The following is an 18,245-nucleotide window of genomic DNA, read 5'->3' as shown; positions in this document are numbered from 1 at the left end:
AATAATAATAGAGAAGGAAAGTAAAGAAAATGAGAAAAAGTGGTGTAAAGCCACAAGTCTGCGAAACACAAGGGTCAAAATCAAGAATTATTTTGTAAGAAGAAATGCTGGAAAGATAAGAACTTAATCAGATGAAGACTGTTAAACAGATGGAACCAGTTCAAGGCCAGCATGACTGACAACTGGAGTATGTTTGAGATCCAGTTAAACAAATTCCTAACATAAGATTATATCTAAAGATTAAAATATTTGTGCTAGATAGGTTACTTCCTCCCCTTTTTTGAGGGGTGAAGGTGGGGGGAGAATGAGTGATATCTCCATCCATCCAACCAGAAGACAGGGAGATGCGAATTTTACAGTTCTTCATTTTTCTCACTTACCCTCCTACATTCAATCAATTATCACATCCTGTTGAGTCTGTCTTATTTCTGAATGTTCCAGCCCACTTGTCAGCCTGTGTTCAGACCAATGTCTTATCATGACTACTAATAATCTCCCCACCCCATTCAGCTAATTCTTTACACTGCTTCCAGAGGGATCCTTTCCAAACACAAATACATTTTTTTGTTCAAAATTTACAGGGGCTTCCTAGAAGCTCTTTGGGTAAAAATCCAAACATTTCAGAATGATTAAAAAAAATCTTCACATTTCGAATACATGCCAACTTGTCCCAAATCTTGTGGTTTCTCATCAAGTAATCAGTCTCCTTTATTTTAATACTTATTATTTCCCAAATCAATTCTATGTGCTCAAGTTTCCCCTCCCCTTTTTCCTCATTTTCTTTCTTCCTTACCCCCATTTTTTTGTGTCATAATGTTTCTCTGCATAGAAAGATCTTCCCATCCTTATCTATCCAGTGTATTTGATCATTCTCACAATTTCAGTTCAACTTTTCATGAGATCCAAGTCAGACACTATTTTAACTGCTCTCTTTTACTTGATCTCATCACACCACTTATCACATTGTATTCTACTGGGTTTTTCTTATCTTTCCCCCACTAGACCACATTTCTTTAGAAGTTAAGAGTCACAAGTTCAGTACAAGCCTAGGTCTAAAATAATTTAATTTTTATACATCCTTGTTGAATAAAGAATGAAGCAAGGAAGGAATAAATGTCTTGAGAATGGTAGTTCTCCCTGTCTCTATCTAGTAGTTGGGTCTACTCAATCTAATGTTATGCCTTCTTAGAAGTAACCATTCTCTTTACGTCTCTTCCTATTGACTTCCTTCTAATTTTCCCAACTTCTAAGAACCTAATTTAATATACAGCCCATCTAGGTGAATACCCTGCTTTCCCTCCAGTGTGTTTTTTCTAAGAGACTTCTTTCTAATTCTTTTTATTTTATCTCCCAAGAACTCCTCTAGGTCAAGTTATATGTCTGGGCCACTCCCACACTGCTCTCTCTGGTCACCCATATCATTTGTGGCCATCACTTTGACTGATCTTTTCGTTTTACTACTAGACCGTTCCTTTGAACTGAAAACATCCCAAAGAAATACCACTACTTGGTGAATACTCCATAGCTGATCCTTTACTAATTCAGTGGAAGACAAGATACCCCCCCCCCCGGGGTCTTCACTGCATTCTCCTCCTCAAAACATTTGATGGCTTCCTTGGATACTAAGGACTTGTTTTGCCCATTCTTGTGCATTCAGTGAGGTTTTGTGGAATGGCAGCCTGTTGCTAGTGGGAAGCCTTGTGCAAAATAGGGAGAGGGCAATAGTCCATTAAGATGACACAGAGCTGTGTTATTTAGGCAACAGTATGAACGTACAGAGAAGCTAACTGTGTGTGAGGATAAGTAAACAAATGGGATCCAAAGTCAGAGATTTATATGGGAAGAGAATTTTTTATATATTCATATTATTATTTTTACTACTGAACATAACATGTGGAATTAATCATTTGAATCATCATGACTAAGAGGAGAATAATCACAAATAGAGAGTAAGTTTCCTAGATGAGTCTCCTTTAACCTCTTTTAGGAAATTAAGGAAACGTACTTCATAGCTTGTAATGTAATAGAGTACATCTGGATTGATAAATGCGAAATAATCAGGATTGAAAATCTGGCATACAAAATAGCCTGGTTCAGTTCCTCAATTAATGGCTATAGGTATCATATGTGGCCTACTATGTGGGGCATTAACACATGACATGAGATCTACTTGCATGAAACAAAATCTCTGAACCTTATTTCTGATGGTAGCAGAAGCTCTAAGAACTTTGTTTTGGTGATTGGATCCAGCATTTAAGAAGAAATAATTAAAAGAAGTGTTCTTTTAAAAGGGAATGACAGATTTCAACTTTACTTTTTTTAAATATAAAAATATACAGCAGCATTCTCATGCCTGCTACCTGATATGCTCATGAATAGAGACTGTCTTTTTCTCATTATATTTCTTTCTTTCTTTCTTTCTCTCTCTTTTCTAAAATGAACTTTCATGTCATGAAGTAACCAATAAATTCTACCTATTCTATATTTTAGGTACGAGTTCCCCAGTGAAAAGTGGACTAATTCAAACACTTAATTTTGCTGAAATGAATTTTATTACTTAATGGTAACAACAGAAAAATAATTCTGTAGAATTATCTTTATAGGAAATGCATTATTTTTTCTTACACTTCATCAATTAATCTGCTTTAGTTCATTGAGCTAAAATTTAGACTCAGTTTAATTGTTTGACCTATTTGTTAAGGAATTAAAGCCCCATCCAACCTATAGAAAATAGTGTACATCAGCATTTTATATAGATAGATAGATAGATGTTTGTCTGCAACATCTACCACTTACTTAGCATCATATTTTGATAAATTTATTGAAGATACCTATTCATGTATAGAAATGCTAAAGATAAAAATGAAAATATCACACTATTTGTTTAACAAAGCTTATGTAAGCAGATTATTATTAACATTTTATTCAAAAAGTTTGATTTTCAAATGCCTTTGCTTCTTTTCAAATCATCTGCATATATTATGAAAGTGTTTCCTGAGTCCTCTTTAAAAGACTATACCAGTCTAGTAAAGAATGCAGAATAGAGAAGTTATATATATATATATATATATATATATATATATATATATATATATATATATATTATGGAAGCTTTTTAAATTAGGGGGTTAAATCTGTTAGTTTCTGAGTCTGAACTCCGCTCTAAATTTGTACCTTAGAGTTACTAGGTATTATGACAAAGTAAATATTTATCTCTTTCATAAGCTCCTTTGGCAAAAATCCAGCATCAGATTCTGTACTCATAGGGAGAAGGAAGTATGCATGGGGTGGGGGAGGGGTATTTGTTTCATCAGCCTCAGTGAGAATCGTAGACAAAGTTCATAAAGTTTTGGAATGATTGTGTTTTAACAAACTTCCAGTGTGTTACACACATAGGGACAAATGGCATTTGATTTAATGTTAATTTTTGCATATGGCAATGGTGTCTGATTAAAAACCTTTCATGCACTAATTTTGTTTAAACATTGTAAATTTTTTTATATGTAAGTGAATAAGAAAAACAGAAACTTCAGAGTTGTGGGTGGATATCTCTAATCATCTTTCTTTGTTAAAGTTCCAAATGCTACCATAATAAAAAAAATTTATTTGCCAAAGGGGACTATTGTGGTAAGTACACAAAAACATTAGTCTTTGTGTGAGAAAGAAGCAAAAAGTCATGAAGTTGACCATGTGGGTGAAAAGGGACAAAACTTCATTTATTTTTTTTTCCTGTATAATAGTTCCAAAGATAAATTTTAAGTGACGATTACTTTCCAAGATGATCTGGTAATCTTTGTTCCCACGCTTTCTCTCCCTATACTGTAGTACACAGCATATTTTAAAACCTAAAATTATAGTGGGATTTATTCTAATTCATTTATTTTCATATTGAACTTTAAAATGTCATACATTTATTAGATGTGTGTTAAAGGTATTATCAAGTCAGATAAACTTTGCTAATAACTATTCATTAATAATTGTAATGAAGATGAATATGTAAATTAGCAGAAATTATAAAATCTATTTGCCTTTTACACTTACAGAGTGACTAGGTGTTGTAAAACTTCAAAGTACATAGTTGATTTATTAAGCTCAGCAAAATATTCTCCTTTGAAATATACCATAGTATTTATCAGTTCATATGATCCATGACTTGACTTTTGTGATGGATGTAAGCAACTACACCTGCAATCAATGCCAAAATAGAAATTGCAAACTGAAACAGAGTTCTAAATGAAGAGTATATGATCCATGGAATGTAACCCACTGATATCACTTGGAATTTTTGGTTCAGATTTCCAACCGATGATACTTTGGTAACTGTGGCATACCATAATTTTTTTTTTTTTTGGTACCAAGAATTGAACTGAGGGGTGCTTAACCATTGAGCCACATCTCCAGCCCTTTTTATATTTTTTATTTTTATTTTGAGAGAAGGTCTCCCTAAGTTACTGAGGATCTTGCTAGGTTTTTGAAGCAGGCATCGAGCCAAAAATCTTGTCTCAGCCTCCCAAGCCACTGTCATTACAGGCGTGTGCCACTGTGCTTGGCTCCATGATTTTAGTAAGATCCTAAACAAGGAAAAGTCATGATAAATTATTTTACCTCACACTCAATGGACAGTTCAGCTCAATTATTCTAATTATTTTCACAAATAGTTAACTGACTTCCTGGCTAATAATCAGTGATGCCTTTGCAGACACTAACTCTGAAAAGGCACAGAACAAGGAAAAAATTAAATACCAAGAGAGAGAACAAAGAGGATAAATAAGCAATAAAGAGGGGATTATAGTTTGATTTGGGAGTTACAGAGTTTGAAACCACTGTGAGATGTCCAAGTGGAGATGTCAATTCAGAAGCTGGGTATCTGAGTATGACTATCTGTAGGGTAGGATGTGGTCCGAATGTAAAGATTTGTTTGAAACTGTGGGTCTCGAGAACAAAGATTAGCCTTGAGGAATGATGATTTTAGAACAGCATCCTGGGAAACTCCAATATCTCAAGAAGTGGTGAGAAGAGGATTAACTATCCAAGGAGACAGAGGCTATCTAAAAGGTAAGAACAAACAAGTAGAAAGGAAAGTATGTCAAAACAAAACAACATGCTCTCACACCATGCCTAACCCTCATTCAGAGCACTTATTGGATCTGAGATTAAATGGATGTTTTCCAAGACTATAAAGTTAATAAAGAAAGGACTCATGTGTGGTTCAGGGCTATATTCTCAGAAGGATTCTGTGAATGATGCCTGGCATGCAGAAGACCTTAATAAACATTACTACACAAGTGAGTAAATTCATGAATTTGTAAACAAATACATGGGGGATGGACGAATGGATGAATACTGAATGGTCTGGCAATTACAATGATGATAATGTATCTACAGAATGTGAAACGGAATTCCTGAGTGATTTGGTCAAGAGGAATTTCACCGATGTGGGGAGCAAAAACTAGGGTTTTTCTACATGATTGTATTCTCTGTATAAAATCAATATGTATTTATCACTAAAGTGCTTGAAGTATTTTTTTTACTTGAGAATGTTTTTACTTCATCTAATAGGTGTGTGTATGGTTGCTTTATAATATGACAATATGATTGAATTAAACCTGAAATACTGGGCTTATCAAAGTATGAAACAATTAATTTTTCTATGCTATATGGAATTATCTATACATTAATAATACGAATCTGAGAAGCTGTGGGTCAATGTGACCAATGTGACTGATAAAATGCTAACACCTAGATGACAACATTCTGTCCTTCTACTCCTGAATTTGTTAGTTGCTTGTCTGTTGCTAAAAAAAAAAAAAATGCTTTACAGATATAGAGAAAGAAGTACTTAAATATCAAATGACATTTTAAGAGAACTAAGGTGGCAGAGTAGACACTTTCATTACTACTGCCTGATCTTAAGTCCAATGTTTTCCCCACTATATTACAGCATCCCTAATAGAATAATATGAAATAAATTATTTTCCAGCATCCCTGTGTGTTTGCAAACTTGACCAGTGATACTAAGTTACATATCCAATTTTTGTAGGGACTATAAAAATAATAGATGAATAGAATATATTGAAGAGAAACATAGATGTTTTGTGCTTACTTGACATAATTATTATTATGTCAAGTAAGCACAAAACAATATAAAGGTACCTCTGTTTTGCCCCATAGGTGCAAAACAGAGGTACCTTTATATTGGATGTTACATCTATCTCTTTCTGATTCAGATTATTGATTTATAGTTTGTTCTTAATAACCTGTAGAAATACATGAACAGTATTATAATCCTATGTATAAAATGAAATTTATTATTGTCATAATTGTAATGAACAATTATTTCAATAATTCATTTTAGAAAGCTGTGATGTTGATATTTGGCGGTGACACTTATGATTTGTTGGGTATATGGAGAGTGGAAACAATGTCTTTAGATATATATTAATTGATGATGAAGCACAGATTACCTTCAGTTTGTTATAGAATTAAAGGGTTGCTCATATTTTCTTTTCACATTCTATTTTGCTCTTGTGGGAATCTAGTAACTTATCTTTCTCATAGAATTCCTTTGAAGGATGAAAGTGATTGAGCCTTTTATGCATTAGTTGAAGCGACAGTGTGAATGAGTGCAGTCCACAGTGAGAACAAAGTTCAAATTCTGATATAGAATGCTAAATCCTTAGTAAATAAGTGAATGTATTTGTAAATGAACCAAACACAGTTAGTGATTACTAATCAGGTGGCTATTCTATCCTGCTATTTGTTTTCCATTTGTCTATCCTCTGTTTCTTCTTTCTTTTAGATCAGTTCATTTTGATTTGATTTGATTCTTTGTACTTGCTTATCAGTTATAACACTTTTTGTTTCTTTGTTTTAGGTATTGTAGTGTACACCTTTAATTTATCACAAAATTCAAGAATATTATACACCACTTCATACCAAAGAGCCATACAACAATAACCTTATATTTCTTCCTTCTTACTACTTATGAAATTGTTAGCATAAATTAACACCTATGTGTTATTTAGCCCACAATATATTGTTATTATTTGTGTTTTAAGTGGCTAATTATCTTCTAAAAAGGCCTAAGAATAAGGAATTATGTAGGCATTTACTATTTCTAGTAATCTTTGTTCCTTTGTGTAGATTGATTGGCATCTGGCATCACCTTCCCTCACCTGCAAGAACCATTTTTAACATTTCTGGTAAAGCAGGTGAGCTAATAATGGAATTTTTAAATTTTCCATATTTGATAAAATATTTAAATGCTATGTTTTGAAATATTTTCATTGGGTATAGAATTCTAAGTCTAGTTTTTCTTAAAATTCTTCAAATAAGGTTCCATCTTTTTTTGTTTGCATTATTTTCATTGAGAAATCTGTTGTCCTGTCCTCTCTCTGTGTCTCTATAAAATTTTACTCTGAGTAACTTAAAGATTTTTTTTTCCCACTGGTTTTGAGCAGTTTTCTCATGGTGTGCCTCAGTGTACTTTTCTTCATATTTTCTGCATTGGGTGGTTCTTTGAATTTTTTGGATCGGAGAGTTTTATATATTTATTAAATATAAATTAGAAAATTTCTTATCATTTCTTCAAATATATTTTTTACATTCCCATTATCTCTTCTTTCCTTCAGAGACTACAAATGCATTGTCACAGAGCTTGCTAAGGTCATAAACATTAATATTTCTTCTCTAAGTATTTTGAATAATGTATATTTCCATATTCTCAAATTCACAGATACATTTTTCTGCAGTGTTTAACCTGTTCTTAAGACCAAATTTTTAATTTTCTATTCCTAGCACCGTAACACCAATTCAGTGACTTAAACATAACACAAATTTTTAATCTTATGGTTCTGCAATTCAGAAGTCCAACAGAGGTCAAGGTGTTGGCAGAGTGCATACCTTACTGAAGACTCTTGAGAATTTGTTTCCTGACCCATTTCCTCTTCTAAAGACCACCATGTCCATTGCTTCATGGCTCCTTGCTTCCTTTTTAAAAGAGAGGAACATAGCAATTTTTGAAGCCTGCTTCCTTTGTTATGTCTATCCTTCTAACTCTCTTCTTCATCTTCCTCATCCACTTTAAATGACAGTTGTGATCTCATAAGACTCATGCAAACAGTACAGGATACTCTCCCCGTATCGCAGCCTTAATTAGACATGCCTTCACAGTTTCTTTCACCATGTAATGTAGCATAGTCATAGTTCTGGAAAGTAGACTGCAGATATCTTTGGGGGGTCTTTATTTTACATGCCACACCCTCTTATATATTTTATTACTTGTAAATTTCAACTCTAGAAGTTTGATTTGTACTTTTATATCTCTTTCCCTTGTGTACTCAGACATGCTCTTTCCTCTGCCTTCATAAACAGATGGAATACAGTTACATTTTTTTAGTGTCCTTGTTTGCCATAATCTTCATCACTTTTGGTTCTGCTTCTGCTGATTGATTTTTCTCCTGATTTTTGGTTCATATTTTCATGCTTCTTTGAATAGAACTTTTGCTTGGGTGTCCAAAATGGCAAATTTCATTTTATTTGATGCTACATACACTAACATATTATAAATTCACTGGTATTTATTCTAGGAAATGGATACACACTTGAAAACAACTTGAAACTTTAAAGACTTACCTTTAACTTTTTGTTATATCAGAGAAGCCATACTCTAGAGCTAAGATTTTCACCTCTGCTAATGCAAGGTCCCACTGAGTACTCTAACCAGGGTCCTTTAAATTCTAAAGGTTTCTCTCTCTCAGTGCTGGAAGGAAAAGTTGCATTCATTCGTTTTGATTTGTTTGCTTTTTGTTTAGCTCAGCCTTGTGAGGATCTCTTGAAGGCACGTGCGTATACTTACTCAGCCAAAGTCTTAATGGAGAAGCTCCTCGGGTCCCTAGAATGCTCTTAATGTGCGGTTGGATTCTCTTCTCTACTCTTCTCTCCACATTCCAGTTGCCTTGGCTTGCCTGGATTCTTAGTTCACCTTCCCAGCTCAGGGAAGCCATCAGATTCACCTGGATTCCTCCTCCCTGTACTGGAAACAATCACAAGACAGCGAACTGAAACAATCTCAGGACTTGCTTTATTAGTTTCCCCTCTCTCAGGAATAACTGCCCTTTTGTTGCCAGATATCTTTATATCAAAAAATACCTTTTATAGATTTTATCTGTTTCTAATTTTTCATTGTTTTAGGATGGAGGATGAATTCAATGTGTTATTCCTTCATGGTTGTATATAACAATCATTCTGTTCTTTCATATAAATATATTCGAGCTTATTTAGAATGCCTTAAACATACCTCATCCTGGAAAACCTCTGAGGAAAGAAAGTGGATATCCATAGTACTTAGTTTCTTAGAAAAAATTTCATTCCCTACATAGTATAAATTTAAGAATTTCATATATCTGTATAGATTTGTTGTTTAAGGTTTTAAATTCAAACATTAAAAAAAAAATGCCTCTCAGGAGGATTGTGTCCATGGGAGGAATGTGTGCCATGGAAGTGTTTGTATCAGAAGAATTTGATGCTGTAACTTTAAAGAGAAGCATTGCAGCTGACCTGGTTGGCACTGGGGAAACAGGAAGGAGGGCTGCTGGGAGACCAGAGCCAGTGAGCTGGGCAGAGGACAGCTGCTCTTTTTGTTCCAGCTGCCATTGGACTTGCCAATGCATGGGAGCCTCTCACAAATCATGCAAATTTCAGGGTCTTTATGATGCCACCTTTGATTCATGCAGGCAGTGGGAGACAGAAAACACACACACACACACACACACACACACACACACACACACACAAACCATTGCAAGACTTAGCCAGGAGTTTGTCGTTGCTAAGTCATGTGAAAAGAGAACATAGCTTCTCTCACACCACTGAAGCTAAGGGTGTGAGGGAAGAGGACAGTTAAAATTTCCACAGAAAAATTAGGGGAATGTATCACCTAGGATGAGCAGCTGCTCTGTCCCATTCAGAGATCCTAACAAATCCAGTCATAGGGCACGTCTTTCTCTAGCCATGCCAACAACTCATTGATTCTCCTCTACTGAATACCAACAGTACTTGTATTCTCTCCCACAGGATTTAGCACACGGCAGGCTTCTCTTTTTCAAAAGCTATTTCCTGGTGAGATGTGTTGTTTCTTTAATTAAACTGAGTGCTTCATGAGTTCAAGACTTGGATACCTGTAAGATGCCACCAATCCCGGCTCCCTCTATAAAGCCAGATTGCTGGCTGTGGTCAGATAGGCTTGTGCCCTTTTCCTTGAGTTTATTTGTGTAGATGATAGTGACTCTTGCCTGAGAGAATCATGACCATAACAGTGAGGGTGCTGGGGTCAGAGAACAGGAAGTTACAGGGAGCCCCAAATAAACAGTCTTTTGAGGACATCTTGCTGACATCTGGCTATAAATTAGAGTGAAATGGTGGAAAAACTCAACCCAAATCTTTCCCCCATCTCCATTTGTTTTTGCTGCATCTGCCTAAAACAGATAAAGTGTTTTATAGCCAAGGGAAGCACAGTCATTGTTAGCTGGGGTGTTGGGCCACTCTCCTACAGTGTGTTCCTTTTTGTTTTTCTTTCTTTCTTTCTTTCTTTCTTTCTTTCTTTCTTTCTTTCTTTCTTTCTTTCTTTCTTTCTTTCTTTCTTTCTATCTTTCTTTTTTTTGGTAGCAGAGATTGAACCCAGGACACTTTACCACCGAGCTACATCTCCAACTTTTTTTACTTTAAATTTTGAGACAAGTTTGCCCTACATTGCTTAGGGCCTCACTAAGTTTTTGAGGCCAGCCTTAATTTTGCAATCCTCCTGTCTCAGCTTCTCAAGTTGCTGGAATTACAGGTGTGCACTACTACACTCCTAGGAATGGTGATTATACTTTTAATAGTAGCTCAACATAAATCCAACTTGGAAAGGGTCAGAAAAGGAAGTTTGATTTTATATTTTAATTCCAAATGTGCACAATAAGTAAAATCCACAAGGTAAATGGAAGTAACTTTATTTGATTAAGGATAAGACATAAAGTTTATCTAAAAGAAACATTGGTAGGAAGACCATCTCTATCTCCAAATTAGTGAGAGGAGAAAGCTCTTACAGGGATCAAACACATTGTAGATGGAAAGAGCTTACAAAGATTTAGTCATGACAAATGAATAAATTCTGGAGAGCTAGTATAGGATTAAGTATCTATAATCATCAACATTATATTGTGTACTTAAAAATATTATTTAGGCTTATTTATGATAAAAATACTTCAAACATGCACAAAAGAGGTACACCCAAATTTTTTGAGGTGACAGATATGTCTGTTTACCTTGATTGTAGTGTTATTTTTTTGAGGTCCATGTATATAAATATCCAAATTCATCAAATTTGTGTATAATAAAGTCGAGGAAAGGGATTGAGAGGGAGGGAAAAAAGGATAGCATGACGAAGTACTGGGGCATAAAGTCTAAAAAAATTATGCTATTTCCACATGTGTGAATATACATATGTGTGTATATATATAGTATATGTGCATATACACATGTAGACACACAATCTTAATAAACCAATTAAAATAACAATAACTATAGAAGATAAAACAATACAGTAGAGCAAGTGAGTCAGGGGTGGCAGGAGAAGAGGAATAAGAGGTACTCAGGAATAAGATTAATAAAATTATGTATTTCCATGGATAAATACAGCCTAATGAATTTTACTATTTTTATATATATATATATAAAAATCACCAATTTAAGAAGAAAAATAAATGATGGGATTAAGCTGTAGCTCGGTGGCAGAGTCCTTGTCTAGCCTTTCTGAGGCCCCAAATATCTTTGTTGTTCATGTCCTTAAGTCAACAGGAATCAATGTGGCAAACAAACAGAAATGACATGGTGGTGGCAGCCAATTGGTCAAACTTAGAAGTCAGTGGTATTCAGTGATGCACCATAATTATTTGGTAAGAGGAAAAACAAATGTGTAAAACATGAAGATCTATATTCACATATTAAACAGAAAATCAGGGTAATTATATGATGTGACTCAAAATACTGTCAGGAAATATTTTTGATCATTTTTCTTCAGTGGAAAAAGCCCACCTTTACCTAAAATACTGATTAACAGTATACATAAACCCAAACTTTCATAATACATACATTTTTATCATTTAGAAACACTGAAGGTTTAATCATGTTTTATTAAAAATTCATAAGTCTTCAAACTATGTCCACTACATATGTATTATATATATAGTATAATATATTATAATGAATATAATACAAATTTTTATATTATCCATATATATATACATATATACATCAAATTCTTTATGGATAGAAAATTTGAGTTACATAACTGCTTTAAAAGTACATAATGAAACTTATTATCTTCATCTATAAAATGAACAGAAATATGATTCCTATGCCACATGGTGACTTCTTTTTATTTTTTTCTTATGTTAGTTGTATATAGACACAATACCTTTATTTTCATTTAATTATTTTTCTGTGATTCTGCGGACCAAACCCAGTGCCTCACATGTGCTTGGCAAGTGCTCTGCCAGTGAGCTACAATCCCAACCCCAACATAGTAACTTTTAGATATAAAGGGATTAATACAAAAATAGTGATTGAAAGGATAAGATTCCTGATGGAGGACTGAAAGCACCCAGTGATCATCAACTTCTCCAGGGGAAAAAATCAAAAAACTGGAGAGGAGGGACTCTTTTAGTAACATGAATGTGGGAAGTTACTGCATATTAGTTTTGAACAGATAGGGTCAGAAAGGGAGGGGGAAAATAAAGAACAGAAAAGAAAAGAAATTCAGAGGCATTGCAGAAGGGAACAAGGGGTGTGGGAGAGTGCCACAGGACCAAACACCTAGCTTCATGGGCTATGAGTAGAGGTGAAAGGGGAAAAAATTTAAAAAGAGAGAGAACACAACTAACTCGGGTCTCAACACTGTACACAGGTGCAGTCTAGACAGACAGTAGAATGGAATGTGGACTACGTACCAGCACTGGGGAGGCATCTCTACCTCCCAGTATATAAACTCTGGTGCAGTTTCGGGAGCCATCTTATGGTTTGTGGTTGCAGCATCACAGGGCCATCTTGAGAAGGTATAGAATTAGGGTGCCATCATAAGAAGGGCATGGTGCAGTTTTGGGGAGCACACTTGAGAAGTTCACCATCAGTACTTGGGAGCCATGGTGAGAAGGTAGCAGTACAATTTTCTGACTTCACACCCAAAACTACATGGGTAGAAACAGCTGGATGCTGGTTAAGCCCACTGTAGCCACTACTGCCTGCTGTCCCCACCAGTTCCTGCCACCAGTGGGCAGTATGAACAAAGCAGAGTGGATGGGGCATCCAGGAGGGATTTAGCTACTGGTCAGCTACACTTCAGGGCCATTTCCTCTCAGCTACAAGAGAAAACAACCTGCCCACACTCACCACTGGACTGTGAAAACACCCTATGTTCACAACAGTTGATTGGGGTGAAGTCTGTGTGGCTAGGTGCCAAAGCCTGAGGATTTTTAATACTTGTAGGGTATGTTTTTTAATTGCACTTGTTTTGTCTTCTGTGTTGATTGGTTTGGTTCCCCTGGTGATTTGATATTGTATCCTGTTATCCAGTATATACATTTTAAAGTGTTAATTGGCTTTATTCTTGATATCTGATTTTTCTTCTTTCTAATATTTATAGTTCCCTCATTTTTCTCTTTATCTTTTTTCTTCTGTATCTCTTCATTTCTTTTGTTTCTTCTTCATTCCCTAACCCTTTTATACCTTATATAATTAATAGTAATTTTATGTTCTTTAATATCAAAATTTAAAATCTATTCTAGATCATTACTATACTTTTGCATTTTGGGTTTAATGGAATTGTAGAGAAAATTTTAATAAGGTCTTATGCTTTTTTTTGTTAATATATGGTTTAGTCTCAAGTGGTCTTAGTTTCTGGTGATCATTATGTCCTCCTAAAATGGTACTGAAGATTGATCATGACAATTTGAACATGTTGAGTGTGTACTTTGATGCTGAGGTATACCCCAAACCTGGAGTATATTACAGAGAGAGGAACTTGCTAAAATAATCCCCACATAACAGTGAAAGAATATACATTCCAACAGATAGGAAAACTTAAATATTAGAACACAGAAAACATGAAAATACATGGTAAAAAGACAACTTCAAAGGTTCCTAAATCTCCTGTAACTGAACCCAAAGATATCAAAGTGGAGGAAATGCAGGACAAAGAATTTTAAAAGTTGATGGTCAAAATGATTGATGAATGAAAAGATGAACTAAAGAATGAAGGAAGCCAGAAAATATAGGATATAAAAGAGTATTTCAATAAATAGGGTGATTCTGAAAAAGAACCAAACAAATCAAGGAAATGAACAATTCAATAAATCAAATTAAAAAAAACTAATCAAGAGTATCAATAATATGATAGATCAAGCAGGAGAAAATATCAGGTTCAAAGGTATGGTGGACAAACTGGAATATTTGAATAGTAATAAAGAAAAAACAACAATAAACAGCATATAAAGGTGCTCAGGGACAGAAGTTAAAGGTCAAATTAATACTCAGGTCTTGAGGAGGATAGAAGATAGAGTCCAATGGTATAAAAGACTTATTAACTGAAATGACAGCAGAAAATTTTCATAGTCTTGGGAAGGAGATGCATATGCAGGTACTGAAGGCATTTACAACTCCAAATAAATAAAAGAAAAGAACCTATCCATGACATATTACAAGTAAAATGCCAAAATTTCAGCACAAAGAAAAAAAATCTTAAAAAGTACAAAGAGAAGCATCAAATCTCCTACAATGACAAACCCATCAGAATAACAGCAGATTTCTTAATAGAAACTCCAAAGGTCAAGGGGACATGGGATGATGTATTTCAAGCCTTGAAAGATAATAACTGTCAACCTAGATTACTGCATCCAAAATTGAAGAAGAAATGAAAACCTTCCCAAATGAGAGTAAATTGAAGAAATTTATGACCACTGAGGCAGTACTGTAAAGGTTTCAAAAGGAATTCTACATAGAAAAGAAGGAGATAAAAATCATCAAGAGATTTTGGGAAAGAATAAACTGCATTACAAGTTTAGGTAAACAAATAAGAATAATCAATGTTCAAACATTAGATATAAAGCAAAATAACAGAAAGAAATTCATAACTTTCTATAATAATCCTTGAGTAAATTGTCTTAATTTACCAGCTAAAATACACAGAATGGCAGAATGGATTAACTAACAAACAAGACTCAGTTGTACCTTGCCACCAAAAAACAGATCACACAGGCAAAGACATGCACATTCTGAAAGTAAAAAGATGGAAAATGATATTCTATTCTAATGGAATTCAAAAGCAAGCTTATGTAGCCACTCTCATATCTGACAAATCAGACTTGAAAACAAAATTGATCAGAAGAGTCAAAGAAGGACACTCTATAGACCTAAAGGGAACAACATAAGAAGAAAACATAAGGTTGTAAATATTTATGCCCTGAATATCAGTGTACTCACTTTTATAAAACAATCATTACTCAACATAAAAGGACAGAGAGGCCCCAGCATCATAATAGTAGGGCATTTTAACATGTCATTCTCACCAACAGATAGATGATTCAAATAAAAAAAGCAACAGGCACAACAGATGAAATCTACACCATAGATCAAATGGACTTAACAGACTTCAACAGAACAGTTCATCCAACAGTAACTGAATACAACTTCTTTTCAGCTGCTTGTGTAACTTTCTCCAAATCTGATCATATGTTGGTAAACAAAGCAGGTCTTGGAAAATACAAAAAAAATTACAATAACCCTTTGCATCTTATGAAATTATAGTGGAATGAAATTGGAAATTAACATGAAAAAGTATAGGAATTATACAAAACATGGATAATGGGCAATATGCTTTTGAATCATGAATGGGTTATTGATGCAATTGTGGGGGAGGGATTTAAAATTTCTCAGAATTAAATGAGAATTGGAATATAGCATATCAGAATCTGTGGGATGTGGTGAACTCATTCCAAGATGGAAGTTTCTAGATACATCTGCTTTAAAAATTTAAAAAGATATCAAATATATAAACCTAATGATCAACCTCAGTGTCATATAAAAACAGAACACATCAATCTTAAAAACTAGTAGAAGGAAATATATAGAAAAAATTACAATTAAAGAAATAGAGAGTTAAAAAATACATAGGATCAATGAAATAAAAAGCTGATCCTTTAAAAAGATGAATAAGATTAATGAACCCCTAGCCAAAAAAATCAAAATAAACACCTAAGAATATCTAAATTAATAACATTCAAGAAGGAAATGGGATCTCACAACAGACAAACTAAAATACAGGGGATTGTTAATGACTATTTTGAAAACTTACATTCCAATAAGTTGGAAAATCTGGAAGAAATAGGTAAGCTTCTAGATATATAAGACTCACCAAAACTGAAAAAGCATAAAATAGAAAACCTAATATTGGCAATTAAACTAAAGCAGTAAAGTACTCCATGATCAAGTTGGTTTCATTCCAGGGTTCAAGGATGTCTCAACATATACAACTCAATAAACAGTATGCATCACACAAATAGAACTAAGGACAAAAATTACATAATCTTTTCAACAGACACAGAAAAAGCCTTTGGCAAAATTCAAACCCATTTTATGATAAAAACCCTGAAGAAAGTCGGGACTAAACAAACTTGCCTCAACTAATAAAGGCCCAAAGCCAACATCTTACTGAATCAGGGGAAACTAGAAGCATTTCCTTTTAGATCAGGAACAAGATCAGGACATCCACTTCACCACTCCTATTCAATAGAGTACTTGGAATTTTAGCCAGATCAATTAGCAAAAGAGAAAAAAAATTAAAATAGGAAAATGAAAAATCAAATTATCCCTGTTCACATATGATATAATCCGATATTTAGAAAGCTTTGAAGTTTCTACCAGAAACTTCTAGAACAAAAATTGGTGAAATATCAGGACAAAAAATCAACCTTTAAAAAAAATGGAATGTCTTTTCTATATAACAATAATGAATTTACCAGGAAAGAAATCAGGGGAAAAAATCTATTTATAATAGACTTTATAAAAATACTTGTGAAAAAATCTAACCAAGAAAATGAAAGGAAAATTATAGATTGATGAACAGACACGTTGAAGACACTGGAGGATGGAAGGTCCTCCCATGTTCCTGGGTAGGCAGACTTAATATTGTTAAAATGATTTTATTGCCAAAGCAATCTAGAGATTCAATATAATTCCCATCAAAATGCTAGTGATGCTCTCCACGGAACTAGGGAAAAAACATCTGATATTCAGGTGGAAGAACAAAAGTCCCAAAATAGTCAAATCAATCCTAAGTAAAAAGAGCCATGCTGGAGGCATAACAGAGCCTTGTTTCAAATTACACTCCAGAGCCGTAGGAACAAAAACTGCATGGTGCTGGCATGAAAATCAGACAGACCGACCAATGGAACAGAATAGGAGACACAGAGATGAACTACATACCTCATTCTTGGCAAAGGTACCAAAAAACCTACACTGGAGAAAAGACAGCTGTTTTAACTAATGGTGCTCGTAACACTGAATACCCATATGTAGAAAAGAAAAAAAATCAATTCCTATCTCTTACCCTGTACAAAAGTCAATTCAAAATGAATCAAAGATCTAGGATTGAGACCAGAAACGTTTCCAAATGCTGGAAGAAAATAAGGAAAACACTTCAGCATGTAGGCAGAGGCAACGACTTCCTAAATAAAAACCCCTACAGTTCAGGAAATGATAACCACAATCAAAATTAAAAAGCTTTGCACAACAAGAGAGAAACAAGAGTGTGAAGAGAATATGTTCAGGAGGGGAGAAAATCTTAGCCAAGCTACTGTTCTGACAGAGGATTATGTGCAGAATTTAAGAAGCATCGAAAAATCTGAACTCCAATAAAATAAACTAACACATTCAATAAATATGCAAATGAAATGGACAGACACCCCTCAAAAGATGAAGTACAAATAGCCAATAATTATATGGAAAAAATGTTCAACATCATTGGTCACCATGGAAACGCAAATCAAAAGTACCCTGAGATTCCATCTCACTCTAGTCAGAATGGCAGACATCAAGAAAACATACAAAATACAATAAATGCTGGTGAGAATGTGGAGAAAAGGGAATTCTTAAACACTGTTGGTAGAATATAAATTAATACAACAACTATGGAGATCAATATGAAAGTTCCT

The sequence above is a fragment of the Ictidomys tridecemlineatus genome, chromosome 10, assembly GCF_052094955.1.
Source record: "Ictidomys tridecemlineatus isolate mIctTri1 chromosome 10, mIctTri1.hap1, whole genome shotgun sequence".
Classification (NCBI taxonomy): domain Eukaryota; kingdom Metazoa; phylum Chordata; class Mammalia; order Rodentia; family Sciuridae; genus Ictidomys; species Ictidomys tridecemlineatus.
Note: the sequence above shows the minus strand (reverse complement) of the source record.